Genomic DNA, 15,810 nt, shown 5'->3' on the forward strand with positions numbered 1-15,810 from the left:
AAAATTAACTCAAAACGGATCCATGATTTAAGTGTAAGACCTAAATTTATAAAACTTCTAGAAGAAAACAGAAGGCAAAACTCTTCACAATACTGGATTTGGCAATGCTTTCTTGAATATGACACCAAAAGCACAAGCAACTAAAGAAAAAAATAGGCATACTGGATTTCATGAAAATTTAAAAAATTTGTGCATCAAAAGACACTATTCAGCCTGGTCCAGGGCACTCCTTTTCGTGTCCTTCCACCAGTCACGGGCAGGGTCTGAGCGGTTCACTGGGGGCGGAGATGCATCTTTGGGGAGGGCAGTGAGGCTCTGGGGCTGTGAGGGGAGGGCAGCCTGGCACCAGAGGAGGCAGCGAAGCCTCAGAACACGAGGCTTCGGGACCCAGGATGAGGAGTCCCCAGGCCGGCTGCTGCCTTTGGGACCCCAGGGTAGCACAAGAGGCGAGGTTATTGTAATTCAGGATGTGAAGGGCACAGTCGATATGTACCATCTTCTGGAATGTCCACCAAGGAACTCTGAAAATGATGACCTAGCAATCAGTTTGGTTCTTGATCCCTATTTCGGTTTTCAAACACACAAAATGAATACTAGCTTTCGGTCTCTTACAGGAAGGCAAGAAGAACTAAAGGAAGTGATCGAACATTTTAAGAAAGACGAGCACTTGGAGAAAGCCGTCAAATGTCTGACTTTGCAACAACAAAAATGATGCAGGAGGAGCAACTAAGCCCGTGCACCACAACTACTGAGCCTGCGCTCTAGAGCCCGTGAGCCACAACTACTGAGCCCACACACCACAACTACTGAAGCCCACATGCCACAACTACTGAGCCTACACTCTAGAGCCCGTGGGCCACAGCTACTGAGCCCACATGCCACAACTACTGAAGCCCGCGTGCTTAGAGTCCGTGCTCCACGAAAAGAGAAGCCACCGCAATGAGAAGCCTGCACACCGCAACAAATAGTAGCCCCTGCTCACCGCAACTAGAGAAAGCCCACGAGCAGCAACAAAGACCCAATGCAGCCATAAATAAATAAATAAACAAAATAAATTTATAAAAGAAAATGATGCAGGAGAATTTATTCAAGGAACACGTATTTATTTACTTGCGAATGTTTGCAACTGACAGTGGATTTGAAATAATGCCTTGTAACAGATACTCATTAGAACAAAATAGAGCCAAAATAATTGCAACAAAAGAGTGGAAACGCAATGACAAAATAGAATTACTGGTAGGTTGTGTGGCTGAGCTTTCAGCAATTGAGGAGAACATCCTACTTGGACCCAGAGAAAACGACTTCAGTGCTGTGTGTTCCAGAAGGAAAAGCCGTGCTCAGCCCGCCTTGGTCCTGCTACACTCACAAACCACGACTGCAGACCAAGTGTGGGTTTGTGTCAGTTGGCCAAGACACAGCAAGTGCGAAGGCTCTAAGAGATGCTGAACCTGGAGAAGAAGTTCTTGTTATTATGGAGATGGGTTTCTGGGGGCAATAATGAGTTCTGTGAGCGTTACACTTGTGAGAGACGGCAACTGGCGCTTTTAAATCCAGAGCGGGACTGCTTGCCTCTGCTCCTGTTATCAATAGAAAATATGGACTCAGAGAAGCAGTAAACCTTTAAATAGGCTTCATGTGTTAGGTGACAGCAGTAAGAATTCAGTCAGTCAGTTCTAATACTGATGCAGATACCACTCAGGAATAAAAACAAGGCAAGGTCGTCATACGTTTGAAAGAAACCTTTCCACGGTGTTAGCTTCTCTGTGATGATGCTGTCAGGTCCCACGAGAAGACAAAGGACGAGGTGGCGTCACACAGGCACACACGTGTTCCACACCTGGTCAGTCTGTTAGGCTGGATGGTGGACTTGGGGAGTTCATAGCGTCTGGCCTCAAGGCTCCCCACCCCCTTTTTACAACTTGCTTGCCTTTTTCAAAATGAGCTGACGCAATTCACCAAACCACCAGTTTCCAGAATCAGAACTGTGATAGAGGAGCATTCTGAATGTTGCTCTACTATGACATGTTGTAACAGCCACTCCTCAAAGCAGCAAGAGAGATGAAGAGGAGAAAGAAGTGAGCTTGAAGGTACCAGTGGCGAGTGCAGGTAGAGCCTAATGGAAACTGGAGAAAGACAGAATGAAGAATAAAGAGAAAAGAGAGAAGAAAGCCTAAACAAGCAAAAGAAAACACATCATGTTTGTGGAGCTTTGAAGTCCTGGAATCACTGTGATCGCTACTGTTTTGCATCTGGGTGACACCAGTTTTCTCTAGTTGCCCCTAAAGCAGTAGCCTCTTTAGTCTGACTTGTCTCTGACAGGAATAAAGTTTAGAAGTTTTAACCTGATGGTCCCCACAGCACACCTGCTTTGGCACTATAAACGTCCATACGTACCTCTCAGCACGTAAGTACCGTCTGAGGTCTGATTATTTCGGCTCTTCCCCCTGTGTCTTCAGATGTCTTCAGCCCAACTCTGGGTGCTCCTCTCCACTACAGAAGAGCCCAAAGAAAAGGGAGGGTGTCTCCCACGATGGTGACTGTCACTTCCATGAAGTCTGACTCTACCTGCTGCTGGGGGTCTGAGGCCAGGGCTAACCTCTGCTGTGGAAAAGTGATACTGTGTTCCTATTCCAGTCTTTAACGTCCAAAGTGAACAAAGACAGGCAGGCAGTCTGTCATTTACCATTGACTGTTGGTTTTAATAATAAATGCAGAACAATACAAAAGAGACACTATCCAGAGAGTCAAAGGGCAGCCTACATAATTGGATCAGATAAGGGATTAATATCCAGAATATATAGAGAACTGAAACTCAACAACCAAAACCCCAGCAACCTGATTCAGAAATGGGCAAAGGGCTTGAACAGACATTTCCCTAAAGGAGTTATACCAATGGCCAATAAGCACATGAAAAAATGCTCAACGTCACTCATCATTAGGGAAACGAAAATCAAAATTACACTGAGCTATCACCTTACACTCAGCAGGAGGGACAGTATCAGAAAACAAGAGATGTCGGAGAGATAAGGGGAAATTGCAATTGCTGGCGGGAATGTGCAAATGTAGAGCTGTATGGAAAATAGTATGGTGGCCCCTCAAAGAATAAAAGTAGAATTACCATATGATCTACCAGTTCTACTTCTGGGGATATAGAGACTCAAAGGAATTGAAAGTTGGGTCTCAAAGAGATATTTGCACAACAATGTTCATAGCAGTATTACTCAGAATAACTAAAATGTGGAAGCAACCCAGGTGTCCATTGACGGACGAATGGAAAAGCATAATGTGGTCCATCCACACAATGGAATATTATTCAGCCTTGAAAAGAAGGAAATTCTGACACATGCTATGACATGGATGAAACTTGAGGACATTATACTGAGTGAAATAAACCACACACAGAAAGACGACTACTGTATGATTCACTTATATGAGGTACTTTGAATATCTCAGAAATCATAGCGACAGAAAGTAGAATGGCGGTTGCCAGGGGCTGGGGGAGGGGGGATTGGGGAGTTAGTGTTTAATGGGACAGAGTTTCAGTTTTACAAGATGAAAAGAGTTCTGGAAATGGACGGTGGTGATGGTATCACAATATGAAGGTACTTAATAGCACTGAACTATACATTTAAAAATGGTTCAGATGGTAGATTTTATGTTATGTGTACTTAACCACAATTTTGAAAAATTAGGGGAAAACATCTCTTACAAAGTAGTAAAAAATGAGCGCCCGTTAGGAAGATGGGGAAGATGAGGAAAGTAACAGCAGCACAAATGGCCAGTGATCGAGCAGCACAAAAACCAAGGACATGCAGGCAAAGCACCAAGGCACCATCCCTCACCTATGAAACTGGCAAACAGGACAGAAAACCAGACACTGCCCACAGCCAGAGCACCAGGGCCCGTCTCCACTCCTCTGGTGGCTCTGACAACAGGTTTGGAAGCCTTGACACTTTTCAGAACTTTTGACCCAGACTCTGCTCTCCAAGGTGCAGTCCCCCACAGCGGGGATGCCCACCCTCCGTCTGCCCGTCACAGGGTCTAAAGTGGGCCCCCGGAGGCTAACCGCTGGCGGGGCGTGGGGATGCCGGCCTGTTCAGATCTCCGCGGCAGATCTGCACCTGGTCTTTGCAGGGTGTTGCTTTCTGATTTGGCCCAATCCCAACACATGCTTCAGGGCGGGGACCGGCCCCCCAGGTCCTGTTCAGTGGGCAGCACCCCACGAACCCTGCTTCTTTGCAGGTGTGCCCCACACCAGGGTCCCCCGGCTTTGCACAAATGTTTGAAAGGAGCCACAGGAAGGAGAGACCCACTGGAACACGGGGCTGTGTTTAAAGGAAAAGAATCAAACTATTTGAGTTTTTCTTAAAATAATCACAAGAGCTAGGCTTCCCAGCATTGTAAAGCACTCGTGGCCACAAACACGGTCTCCCTATACCCTGTGCACCTAGACACCTTGTTCTACAGATGAAAAGCAGCGCCAGAGAGGAGGCTGGGCTTGGCCCACACCCTCTGCTGAGGCCCCGGGAAGACCCCTGGGTCCTGCTCCTCTCCCAGGCACCGGCCCATCCCAGGGAGCTCATCTGACACCTGAGGGACCTCAGGCGGGCCTGCTGCACAACAGAGCTGCCTGTGCTGGCTGGCGATGCAGAGTCCGCTGGGCGTGGATGTGCCCTGCCCGGTGCAGGGCTGCACTCCACCCGACCAGGTGACCCAGCGGCTGGAGCCTGGCTTTCACCTGGATGTTGCCTTCCCTGTTGTTTCCACTGTGGACATGCCCAACCTGCCCCCAACCTGCCGCGGTTTTCACAGGCCTCCCAGGTCACTTTCATCAGCCCAGGGTGGCAGCTTCCCGGGGGCCAGAGTGGCCCAGTGGCCCACTGAGACCCACGTTCTGCCAAGGGGACACATCTGCGCCCCTTGCATCCAGCCCCTCCAGTTACCTATGCCCCGGGGGCCCAGGCCCTCTCCCCCACCCAGCTCTCCTGCCTCGGAATGGCAGAAGGAAGGCAGACCACTTTCCTCCCTCCTGGGAGCCCCCAGCGCCGTCCAGCCTCCTGGCCCTGGTGAGGCAGACAGGGAATAAACTCCAACGCAAGATGGCCTCCAAGCCAGAACTTCTATACTGGAAACAAAACCCAGGGAAATCTGTGTCCCTCAACCCTCCTTTTTGGGTGTCCCTCTACAAGTGCAGATCTTTCCCTTGGGGACAGTTGGGTGACCTGGGGGGGTAGGGGCCATCAGCTTTCTCCCTGGGTTCAGGGGACCATTCTCTGGGGCCCCCACGCAGGATGGCAGGCACCCCAGGGCGCCACCCTGCCGTTTTTGGTTGTTGTTACCAGCATCAGCTGATACTCTCAGCGGCTGATCTCCCCACCCCCTCAGTGGGTGCTGGGCCCTGTCCTGGGCTCTGCTGGGCCCGTGAGGAGCCCTGGGTGGGTGTGGGGCCCGACCAGCAGACTTTGTCGGGGGGATGCCGGTGCGCCCCTCCAGCCTCAGAGGAATAGGGGCAGGCTGGGCTCCTAATGACTCCTGGGTAGAGTGGGGTGTGGCCTGTGCTCTCCCCATCCCTGCTCACCCCTGCTTCCGGGTAGCAGAGACCCCCTCTTCCCCTGCAGTCCGAGTGCCCGGGAAGCTGGCCCCTCAGAGTTCATTCTAGGGGCCAGTCCTTCCAGGGGGACGAGGTACATCCGCTCCCTCTCAGCCGAGCTGAGGAGGGGGGCCAGCACCCCTGGAGACCCTGTGCTCAGTTCCGTTGGGGGGGGTCCTCTCATGGGAGTGAGCTGGGCTCCTGAACCTCCGGAGATGTCCCCGGGCCCGAGACAGAACCAAGCCGCCCAGGAGCGGCCAAGGGTCTGGCTGCAGATGGGGGACCCGGGCAGGGACGGCAGGCGCCGTGGCCTCAGCACCGCGCCGGGAACCGGGAGACCAGCTCGGCCCCAGGAGAGGCGGGAACAGACGGACGGGCCCCCGCGCGAGGCGCCCCAGGCGCGGACCCGAGGGCGCCGAGCGAGGCCGGCGGTGGAAGTGGGGGCACCGCGGCGGGCGCGTCCCGCGGCGAACGCCAAGTCGCTGCGTCCCGGCGCCGAGACGGACCGCGCTGCCCAGGGCCTTACCTGACCACGCGTCGGGAGCCCTCGCCGGACTCTTCCCGAGCGCAGAGGCTCCGGGTCCAGTCGGTGCGAGACGGCGCCGAGTGGGCAGGGGGAGGGGCCGCTGCTAGGCCCCGCCCCTGCCCCCGCCCCGCCCCGCCCCGCGCCCACAGAGGCCACCGGGAGGCGCTGCGGCCCCGCGCATGGAGGCGGGGCGGGGCCGACAGGGGACCCGAGGGGCCGGGAGGGGACCGGAGGGGGCAGGGGTGCGGGAGTCTGGGGACGGGGCGGGAGAGCGGCCCCTCGAGGACAGGAACGCTCCCCGCCCTCGGCCTGCTACTCCGACTGGACGCCTGCCCACCTCCCTGCCTGCTGCCCGCCCCCGCCCATTTCCCCGCGACCAGCGGCGTCTACTCCGGGGCCTGGGGCGCCTCGGACTCCCCAATCACTCGCCCCTTGAGGGAGCAGCCCTGGGAGGCCGCAGGGTCCTCCCGCCCGGCGTGCCCTCCCCACGTCCCCCTTGCTCAGGACCAGCGAGCTGGGGTCTTCTTCCTCGTGCAGGGACACGCAGCAATGTGACCCACTGATCACAACGTGTGTCCAGTTGTGGGGTCCCTGCCCCTCAGGGGTGAAAGGCCGGCCGGGGAGGGGCAAGGGCAGCCAGGACAGTGGGAGCCTCAGGCGCTCTGGGTGGGGAGCGAGGGCCTAGTAGTGCTGGCTGGGCCCCGGTTTCCTTGCAAGAACCCACAGGTGCTCTTGGGGCTGGGCCCTGGGGCCACTGTGATGGCCCTACCTGAGCCGAGTCTGGGAAAGGGTGAGAAGGGTCCTTGTCAGGGCTGTGGTGGGGTTCGCCACTCCCCCACCCACCCTGGAGCGGCAGCCCCCCAGGACCAGTGCTCCTCCTTCAGGGAGGGTGCAGGCGGGACTGGGGGTGAGGTCCCTGGGCTCTGGGATAGGGCGTGCCACCGCCATCCTTGAAGGGGGCCCAGGCAGCAGGAGATGTGGCTCCAGCCTCCGCTGAGCAGCTTTGCACATCTCTGACTCAGCCCCTCCGCCCAAGAGGAGAGAGACCCCAGAGCTTCTCGGTCACCTGTGTGTGCCCAGGAGGACTTCCCCACTGCGTGCAGCCCTGCTGGTCTTCCTGGCCACCTCTTTCCGACTGTGCCCTGATTCTGGTGCAGCTGGCTCCCCTCTCCTGTTGGGACAGTCTGGTGGCCGAGGCCAGGGGTCTCTGTGTCCTCAGTGAGCCCAGCAGTAGTGACTTGAAGCAGAAGGGGAGGCACATGCAGCCCCTGCAGCCTCGAGACAGGACGGCCCTGCTCTGCCACCTGAAGGGCTTGCCAGTTACTCCTCGGCTCCAGCATGTGGCCTTCCACCTGCTGCCCCTCCCGGAGGCCCTCAGGCTGGACGCACATCAGTGCCACTCCACCGCTCACTGCCCACCCGTCCCTTGGCAGCACCAGTCACTGTCTCCTCCCCAGGGGCCTTTCCCGTGTGGATGGGCGCCAGAGCCAGGGGGCACTGAGGTGGGGGTGTGGCTGTGTGAGTGTGTGTATCTGTGTATGAGTGTGTGGGTGGATGTACAGTGTGTGTGTCTGTGTGCAAGTGTGTTGAGTGTGGCAGCTGCGTGGTGGCCAGGAACACGAGCCCAGGTTCCCTGTTCCTGGAGTGCTGCCGCCTAGGCCCCTGCATGACGCTGCCCTGCTGGGTCCACCTGTGCTCTCTGGGGCAACACTTCACATGGGGGCTGCTCCCAGGGCTATGAACGCAGGCCCATTCCTGCAAGACCCAAATCCTTTAAGGGGCTAAGCTGGCTCCAGGTGTCCCTGTCACCATGGCCGGGACGGTCTAGGAGCTGCTCTGTGGGCGGCCACTCGCCCTCCCCAGCGCCCCCCCCCCCCGTGTCCTCCCAGGGGTCTCACCTCTGGTCCGAGGGCTCCCCCATCGTCCCCAGCCTCCTCTCCTGGATCCTTTGCAGCCATTGCCCCAGTAAATTCCTAGTCACATCCCGCCTGCCTTGGTGCCTCCTTCTCGGAGGGCCCCAGTGGACACAGGAGTGCAGGGGGCATTGGTGCTGCCTCTCCCAGCACTGGGGACCCCGTCCCGGTTGGTGTGTGGGGGGCAGGGAGTTCTTGGCGCAAGGTGGAGGCCCAGTTGCCAGATTCCACCAGGGGTGACCTGGGAAAATGTCCTGTTACAAGGAGCACCCCGCAGGTATGACGACTCAGGAGTCTGAAGCGGTCGGAGGTCTACCTGGCTAGTGCTGAGTTGCACCGATGGCCCTGCAGGGGGTAACGGGAGACTGAGGCAGTCAGCCAACGGTTAAGGGCACAAAGTGAGCATCAGGGTCTCTTTGTCCTAAAAAGAGATCCCACCTCCTTCTGGGGAAGAACCGAGGGCTGAGCAGCGGCTGAGAATGATGGGAGCACCCGGCTCCAGGCGCGGTGACCGCTCGGCCGTCGCTGGGCTGTGGCGGCCAGGCCCCGGCCGAGTAAACCCGAGACCCTGAACCTGGGTGGGGACGTCTGGGTGGAAGCCCTGAGATGAGGCTCTGCAGACCCCTGAGCCCTCAGAGCTTGCGGGGCCCCCCTCTTCCCTGGTAGAGCCAGCACTTCACTGTGCTGGGAGTTGCTGCAGGGGCCTCCCTGCTGCAAGGCAACAGATGCCCCCCTCGGAGGCCACCCCAGCCCACCTCCTGGCTGCCAGGCCAATGGCTGGGAGAGAGTCCAGTGGTCCGGGTCAGAAGGACGGAGGTCGTATGTCAGAGGAGCTGCGGGAGAGCCGGCCCACCTGCCGGCGCCGGGCAGGAGCCCTGGGGTTGGACTTGAGGGTCCTTGACCCAGAGGCCAGAACAGAAGACTGTGAAAGCAGGAATTCTCACCTTGGAGGCGCTTACTCGGAACTTGGGATTTAAGCTCCTGGCACGTCTTCAGGTCACCGGGCACACTCAATTCTGGGATGACTCGCAGAGGCCTGGAGAAAGTTCTGGCCCACAGTGAGCAGAATAGAAGTGCTGAAGCTGTCCTGGTAGATGGCGGAAGAAGGAACGAAGAGGCCGAGGCCAGGGCCCAGTGAAGGGGCGGGGTCCCGACTCTGTTCCCAGACTTCACGAAGTTCCCCTCGGAGCCACTGACTGCAGAGGTGGCCGGGCGGCCATGAGGAAGGACCGGGCCACGCCTTGGCCAATTTTTACTGTGAGGCTCCCCGACGCTCCCAGAGACCTACAGCAGTTACGTGGGTGGCCCGAACGCTCTGGTAGGGAACTCTCAAGACGTTCTGAGGATGATGGACACAGAATCTGAGGGGACACTGGACACCTGGAGACCCACAATGTCACCATGGCCTCCCTGTTGGAGGGGGCGTTTACCAGGCCGGGTAATAAAAGAATTCTGGCCAAAGTGTCGGTCAGACCACTCAGTGGTCATTTTCCTTGTCCCCAGGTGTGCAGCTGGCCCCTGGAGTAACTGCACGTTGGGCTCCCTGCCAGTGTGGTCACAGACCGCCCAGCAGGGAAGCCCAAGGGGAAGCTTGGACATGGCCCCCTCGTGCCCCAGAAGGTAAACCACAAACTACGTGTTGTCCTGGAGGTCACGACCTGGAGGATGCAGGCGCAGTGGGCTGTTGGTCTCTGTGGTGACAAGGGCTGTGGAGACTGGCTGGTCCTGGAGAGTGTAGACCCCCGAGGCTTAACCAGGGAGCAGCCCAGCTGCACCTGCTGCGCCAGGTGTGACGTCCTCGTGACACCCTTGTCGCAGGTTAGTAAGGCCGTGGATCAGTGATGATGTCCTTTTCCATCCCAGTTAGAAAAAGATGGTCAGAAACAGTTTGCGGTCAGTGGGAGGGGTCATAGTGCTCATTTATGGTTTGGCTTCAGGGCTGCGCCTACTCTCCCCTCTGTCCCAACACAGTCAAGGAGACTGGGCCCTTGGACGTCCCCCAGGACAGGAGACAGGCCTGTCGCAGTGAGGACATCAGGCACTGGGCAGGACGAGCCAGGAGGCTGTGAGCAGAGGGCCTTAGGACACGTGTGCCCCAGATGTGGGAGGGGAGCCCTGTGAAATGCAGAGAGCTGCGCCTCAGGCAGGTTGCAGGGCCGGGGGTCGGGGGTGAGCCAGGATGTCCCCCCAAAGTGAGAGACGAGTTGCTGCGCCTGGCGTCCCCTTTCTAGGAAGAAGCACAGGCCTGGCAGGCGCACCTTCCACTCTTAGGAATATCGCCCCGCCCCGTGTCTCCGGTGACTCGGGCCGGGAGCAGGTGTGTCCGCGCAGCAGGCCGGGTGGGTGCAGGCGGCCCTGTGCTCGGAGCCCTGGCGTCAGAGGTGTTGGTGGGAAGCGCCCTGCGGGCTTTGGGCAGTCCCTGGGCCCCGGAGCGAGGCCGTGTGTCTGTGGATGACCCTCACCTGTAGAGACGCTTCCCAACTCCCGATCACCGGGATCACCCGGGACACCAGACTCCGGGGGAGGCTGGGCACTTTGCGGCCTTGCTGGGAGCCTGCGTCCCCACCCAGTCCTCCGTGGGGGCCATCAGCACCCGCCGTGCTCGCAGCTCTGTCTGCCTATCCAGGCGGTCACGACAGCATCGGTCACTCGACGGCTTCCCACTTCCTGCCGGGCGCTGCACGCACACGGCTCATGGTACCTGCTGCCCGGCACTCTCGGCTGCAGAGGGCGCAGGTAACCTTCCCGGGAAGAGAACCTCAGCCTGGGAGGCGAGGCCGGCCTCCTGCGCCTTTGTGCCTGCAGGGCAGGGCCCGGCTTCAGCGCGGGGAGGGGGCTGCTGAGCCGGTAAATCCTGAGCCTCAGAGGCAGGCTTTGCAGGGCCCGATACTCCATGGAGGTTCGTGGGGACCAAGACCCTGAGAGTTGCCCTCTGCGTCCAGCCCATCTCGGCTGGGGGTCTGCGAGGTGTCCGACGCAGTGAAAGCAGACACCCCGCGTTCCCCTGAAAACCACCAGCGCCTCCTGCTGTGGCTGTATTTAGAGAGTTCTGGAGGTGTCACTTAGCCTTTATGGTCCCTTGGGCCTGAGGAGCCTTCCCCTTGCTCCTGCACGGCTGTTCCCCCAGGATTCTGAGGTGCAGAAGGATACGGAGGGGAACCCGGGTTAGCCCCATCTCAGCCAGGTGTCCTGAGTCCAGCGGCCCTGGCAGCTTCGGCCCCGGGCTGCTGTCTGCACTGCCACGCTGCCCGATCCGGGCAGCATCCCGTGAGGGACCTGGCTGAGGTCCGAGGCCGGGGGCTCATGGCCCTGAGGGGTGTCCGGGAGGAAGCCAGGTGCCAGGGTCACTCCTGTCTGTGGGAAGAGTGCGGGGGTGAGCAGCACAGATGCGCTTTGAGGCCTGGGGGACCAGCAATTCCTGAAGATGTGAGTGTGCCCTTAGTGAGGGAAGGAGCTGCCCTTGGCTGTGGGCCCTGCCGGCCCCACCTGAGGGATTAAGAAGTGCCGTTTCTGGGACTTCCCTGGTGGCGCCGTGGTTGAGAGTCCACCTGCCAGTGCAGGGGACACGGGTTCGAGCCCTCGTCCGGGAAGATCCCACATGCCGCGGGGCAACTAATCCTGTGCGCCACAGCTACTGAGCCTGTGCTCTAGAGCCCGTGAGCCACAACCCCTGAGCCCACAAGCCACAACTACTGAAGCCCACGCGCCTAGAGCCCGTGCTCCGCAACAAGAGAAGCCACCGCAACGAGAAGCCCGCACACCACAACACGGCTCCCGCAACTAGAGAAAGCCCGTGTGCAGCAACGAAGACCCAGCGCAGCCAAAAGTAATAAATAAATTTTTTTAAAAAAGACGTGTCATTTCCTCCTCTGCCCACACGTTCTTAGGCCGCGGGAGGCCTTAAGTGGTTCCCTGTGGACAAGCCCTCATGGCTTTCTCGTGCTCAGTGGCTCTTGTGGGACTATTCTGGGGGGCGGGGCGGGGCTTTCACAGCCTCAGAAATGCATTTAGAAGAAGACTGTGGACTCACATTTTCCTTTCCTCACCCATGGGGCCGACAGAGTAACTCCACTGTCCGCTTTCCAGACTCAGAAATGACAAAACCCGCCAGTAACGGGCGATGCCAGGAGTCAGTGTGTCACAGTGTGTTCCAAGTTGGTGGGAGGGCAACACCCTTTACGGTTTTAAGCCAAAGCTGCCTCACTGGTCTGGATAAACTTAGTGGGTGTTGGGCAGCAGAGTGCTTGTATTCATGACAACCTAGGGCGCTGTGACAACTTGGCATGGACCACCATTCACATCTCCAGTGCGAGCCAGGACAGAGGGGGACCCCGGCGAGGGGCCTGCCTGGGGCCAGGACACCGGGTGGCAGGAAGGTTGGGGGACACGTGCTGTTGGGCAAGAGCTGCCCCCTTGATGGAAAGAGACTGTGAGTGCGTGGTGGCCTCCGTCCAGCCATGCGACGCTCCTGAGGGTCCTTACTTCCCCTGCACGTCTGGTCATTTCTTGGGAAGTGAAGCCAGCCTGAAGATAGCAGCTCCCCAAGGTGGCATCCACAGAGCTTCCTTCATACACCTGATCTAATGGATCCTGTGTCACGAGAGCCTCACAGACAAGAGATAGATGCTCACAGGGAGGACAGGCGGGGGAAGAAAACCTGAGAAGGTGGCGTGGCCTTCCTGTGCCAGCAGAAACTGAGTTGCATGACATTCTGGGGGCCCTTTCAATTCAGTACCACACGGCTGGTCAAGAGGAGGCATAAATATTCTGAGGCATTTTGTAAACGAATTCTATTTGGTTTAGATGTACCCAGAGGTGACGGAGGGGAAAACCCACCACCACCGGTGGGATGAGAAGTTCAAGACCCAGCCTTTGGTTTACAGTGTTTCACTGTGATACACCTGGGAGTGGTGCTCTTTGTACTTGCCCTGTTTGGCTTATGTAGGTTTCTTTTTAGAGTCTGCAGTTATATATCTTTATTCAGTTTTAGAAAATTCTTGGCTGTTAGCTCCTCAGATATAGCCTCTGCTCCATTCTGTCCTTATTCTCCACCTGGGCCTTAAATTTTACATATGTTAGACATTTTCATCACGTTCCATTTATCTCTTATGTTCTTTTCTGTATTTTCTATCTGTTTTTAATTTGTCCTTCAGTCTTGACCATTTTCTATTGACCAATTTTCCAACGAATTTATCCTCTCTTCTGCCGTGTCTAATCTGTTGTTAATTCCATCCATTGAGTTCTTACTATTAATTACTGTATTTTTAATTTTTAGAATTTCCATTTAATCTTCCATTTCTAGATTACAGTTCTCTTATTCAGTTCTCTATCTTACCTTCCATTTTCTGGAGATATTAACCACATTTATTTTAAAGTTCATGTACGATAACTCCAAAACCAGGTCCACTTGTGAATCTTTTTCTCTTGTTGGTTTTTTTCCCATAGAGTCATATAGTCCTGTCTCTTGACTAACCTGATGATTTTTTATTAAATGCTGGACATTATCAGTGAAAGACTGTAGAGGTTCTTCTTAATGTTATCTTCCTTTTTATAGGATTTAATTTTATTTTGGTGGGCAGTTAGTTCAGGCCTGGATTCCTTTCTCCAGTCAGGGATTGATATAATTCAAATCTCGGTTTATGCCTTTGTGAAGGCTGGTAAATTACCAGTTCTTCATTACTTTTAGAGCATAACTTTCTAAGTGACCCAGTTGAGAACCTGGCGTATTTACCAAGGCTTCCATTTCTTTGAAGGTCCAGAATTCCAGGTGTTGAACTGAGAGAATAGCAAAGGCTATGCATAGCTTAAAAAAAAACAGATTTATTGAGGTATATTTCACGTAACACAAAATTCATCCTATTCGGGTATGCAGTTCAGTAATTTTCAGTAAGTCTGCCGAGTGGTGTAATCATCGTCACAAATCAGTTTTAGAACTTTTTCATCATCCCAGTAAGAGCCCCCATGCCCATTTAGGGTTAGCCCCCTTTCCATTGCTCAGCCCCAAGAAACCGCTAGTCTACTCTTCTCTATATATTTCCTTTTCTGGATGTTTCATGCAAGTGGAATCATATAATATGTGGGCTCTTGTGTCTGGCTTCTTTCACTTGGCATCATGTTTTTGAGGTTCACTAATGTCATAGCATGTTTCAGTAGTTTATTCTTACCAAAGCACAGTCGTTTTTCTTGAATAAAATCTTCAGGTTGTTGTAATCCTTTGGTTAATCTCCAGAGCTCAGAAAAAGTTAATTTAGATGATTTTGCTAGTGATTTCGTTGCTTTTAAGAAGGAGCAGATTCACAGAGGTCCTCACTCCACCATTCCTGAGGCCCTGCCGCTCACTTTGTATATTGGTTCTGTGCCTCGCCAAATTCACTTATTGGTTCTTGCAGCTTTTTCTGGGTAGATTCTGTAGAATTTTCTAAGTACACAATCATATCACCTGTGAATACACCGTTTTACTTCTTTCCAATCTAGATTTCTTTTATTTCCTTTTCTCACCTTTATGCACTATTTAGACCTCCAGTATGATGTCACGTAGCAGGAGTGAGAGTGAACACCTGTTACTCTGTCCCCGAATTTAGAGAGGAAGTCTCCTGTTTTCATGTTAAATACAATATTAGCTGTGGGGTAATTTTGGTTTTTTTGTTGATGATGTTCTTTATTAGGTTGAGAAAGTTACCTTCAATTCCTAGTTTTCTTACAGTATTTTCATAAACAGGTGTTGTATTTTGCCAAATATATTTTCTGCATTTATTGAGGAGGTCAAGTGGGTCCATCATCTTTATTCTGTTAATATGGTGAGTTATATTGTTTGATTTTTAAAAATTTTCAACTAAAATTGCATTTTGGGGATAAACCCACTTGGTAATGGTATGTTATCTTTTTTCTAAATTTGTAGGTTCAACTTACTAATGTTTCCTTAAGGAGTTTTGTGTCTATATTCATGAGAGATGTTGGTCTGTGCTTTTCTTTTAATATCTCTGTCTGGTTTGGGTATCAGGGTAATACTGGCCTCATAAAATGAGTTGTGAAGTTCCCTTTTCCTCCATATTTTGGAAGAGTTTATACAGGATTGGTGTTACTTCTTTCTTAAATGTTTGATAGGATCCTCCAGTGATGCCCTCTGGGATAACGAATTTATTTTCCTTAATAAATGTCAGACTATTTCTTCTTGAGTTAGTTTAGAAAAATTTGTGTCTATCAATGAATTTGTTTATTTCATGTAAGTTGTCTAAATTTATTGTTATAAAGATGGTCGTTACATTTCTTTTCTTCTTTCCTTTTTTCATTTTTTTGAAAATGAAGTGGAGAGAGAAGAATTCTCTACATTAGTGTTTAAGAACCAGGGATAAAACAAATCTGAAATCTGTAAGTCCAGGGTCTTCCGAGTGTGATTCCTATTGTGTTGACAGCTCGGTGAGGACTTTGCTTATGCTTCTCTCTTATCGTTGCGTTTCTTTATTGTTCCTTATTGTCTGTCTAGTGTCTGTTGGATCTATAGCTATGTTTTCTCTTTCATTCCTGATATTAATAATCTGTGACATCTCTCCTTTTAAAAATTAGTATGTGTGGAGTTTTATCAAATTTATTGATCTTTCCAAGCAATCAGCTTTCTGTTCTGTTGATTTTATCTTTCATTTGTCTGTTTCCTACTTCAGTGTTTCTACTTCAGTGACTTCCCTGTGTGGCTGGGCCTGTCTCTCTATCTGAGATGATGAACAGTCCCGTTGAGGTCAGTCCATCTGGGAGATCAGTGCCTCTGGCTGGTCGATGATGACAGT

The 15,810-nt window shown here is 53.8% G+C and overlaps 1 protein-coding gene and 1 pseudogene across 2 annotated transcripts in view; one reads left to right on the top strand and one right to left on the bottom strand.

Moving 5' to 3' along the window:
* Nucleotides 1-6,216, bottom strand: part of COL6A2 (collagen type VI alpha 2 chain) — a 37,284-nt gene extending 31,068 nt beyond the window's left edge. For both annotated transcript variants that reach the window (XM_027128882.1, XM_027128971.1), the window contains exon 1: nucleotides 6,117-6,216. The gene's annotated coding sequence lies outside the window, so the exon portion shown is untranslated. The remainder of the gene's footprint in view (nucleotides 1-6,116) is intronic.
* Nucleotides 1,042-1,705, top strand: LOC113632114 (histone-lysine N-methyltransferase KMT5B pseudogene; annotated as a pseudogene).
* Nucleotides 6,217-15,810: the final 9,594 nt, after the last annotated feature.

This window comes from Aethalodelphis obliquidens, unplaced genomic scaffold (assembly GCF_003676395.1).
Source record: "Aethalodelphis obliquidens isolate GAN/ISIS:26980383/991018 unplaced genomic scaffold, ASM367639v1 scaffold1, whole genome shotgun sequence".
Lineage (NCBI taxonomy): Eukaryota > Metazoa > Chordata > Mammalia > Artiodactyla > Delphinidae > Aethalodelphis > Aethalodelphis obliquidens.